Below are 1,657 nucleotides of genomic sequence, written 5' to 3'. Positions count from 1 at the left end.
AGTAGCAAGGATTAAGAGGCACGAGCCACAGGCATCCAGCAGTTATCAGGAGTTTTTGTGCTTTCCCAAAAGCAAATACCAAGTAAACTGCCTCTTTGTGTGATCAGAAGCAAGTTTCTGGACATTTTAAGATATTTAAGTCCTCCTCCTTGTAGCCAGGCTGGGGAAACCAGGAATGCTGAGTCCCAGAATCCAAGCTAATGTTACCTTGTGGTCATTAGCAAGTCCCATTTCTGTGCTTTTCTTGGCTCAGCCTAGAAACGAGTTGTGGATGAGCAGTTCTCAGTGCTACCCTGGAAAATGCGGTTGCTCAGGCAGTGCCCATGGGACCCTGTGGTCAGAGATACAAGACCCTCATCTACAGCGGAGTCCTGTCTTGTGAGCCATCCAAGGAACTCAGGAGGAGGAGCTGACTGTCTGCATCTCTATCCACCCTGGGACAGGACCAGCATGTCTCGGGCCACCGAGAGGAAGAGTGGTGAAGGAGGTGCTGGGGGAGCACACAGCAGATGGGGAGGACTCAGTACCCCAGGGAACAATGTTCACGAGATGGAGACTGCATAAGGGTAGGGCTTCCTGACGAGCAAGTACTCCAATCCCATGAAAACATCTGGATCAGAGGGGACTGTCTCATTCTGATGCCACTGAAGAGACAGAAGAGGCAAAGAGGTCTCTCAGCTCTCCTTTGCACTCTGCACTTTGTGCTCAGGGGCACTGGCCTGAGGCCTTCCTGGAAGTGACTGAGAAACACAACAGGCACAGACAGACTCAGCCAGAACTTCCAGCTGAATTATAGTGGTCGGAGAAGAGCCTGGCTCTGAAGATATTCTGACCTCTTTGTTAGCACCAACCACAGATGGTATCATGAGAGTGAGGGGGGAAGAGAAGAAGACAAGGCAGCATGAGATCTGGGGGCCCACTTCTCCACTTACTCAGGGACTAGTCCCCAGCTGCTCTGGGCTTGGACATTACCAGGATTCCCTGCAAGATGTCCTCAGAATGGGGACAAAGCAGGGCCCCTCCCTGAATTGACCTTCTGATCTAAGACAATTAAACCCTTAGTGGGTGGTGACATGTACTATTGTCCCAGTGGCTGTCTGTGAAGAGACCTGTGGTGTATGAAGGCCTTGGGGACCAGTGTGCAGAATGGGAGGAGGTCAAGACTGGCTGGAGCCTTCCCCAGTGGTTAGCTTGCATACAGTGTCCCACTGGTCACTTAGAAAGTGCCAGGCCCTGCGCTGCACCTCCTTGCTGTGTTTAACAACTAGGAGCACCCCGTTTCATCATCTGCTTGCAGTAAATACACATTCAAACATTCAGGGTTACAACCTAGTTGCCTGTAAGAGACACTCAGGAAGAATGCCGTGGTGCCTTGTGACCACTTCCCCAGCCTTTCTGGTGGTCACTTACCACCAGGGTGCTTACCGCCTACTGCCGTGTATCTACTCCCAGGTAGACCCCATCTGTTTCCCACCCTTAATCATCGGTCATCTCCAGACTGCATGCTGATGGTCAGCCAACTTTATATCCTTTCCATCACTGATTTCAATGGAAACCTGCTTATTTCCTGAAGGCATTGACTGTCCTATAACCTTTTGAATACATGCTGCTTTTTCACCTTTACCCTTTGTGCCTTGGCAATGGAAGGTAGGTTCAT

General features: G+C 50.6%; 1 pseudogene; it reads left to right on the top strand.

The window, feature by feature from the left end:
• The first annotated feature begins 450 nt into the window (after nt 1-450).
• On the top strand, nt 451-905 carry LOC141425549 (probable RNA-binding protein EIF1AD pseudogene; annotated as a pseudogene).
• Nucleotides 906-1,657: the final 752 nt, after the last annotated feature.

Source organism: Castor canadensis, chromosome 8, assembly GCF_047511655.1.
Source record: "Castor canadensis chromosome 8, mCasCan1.hap1v2, whole genome shotgun sequence".
NCBI classification, from domain to species: Eukaryota; Metazoa; Chordata; class Mammalia; order Rodentia; family Castoridae; genus Castor; species Castor canadensis.
This window is presented reverse-complemented; position numbering and strand designations above follow the sequence as displayed.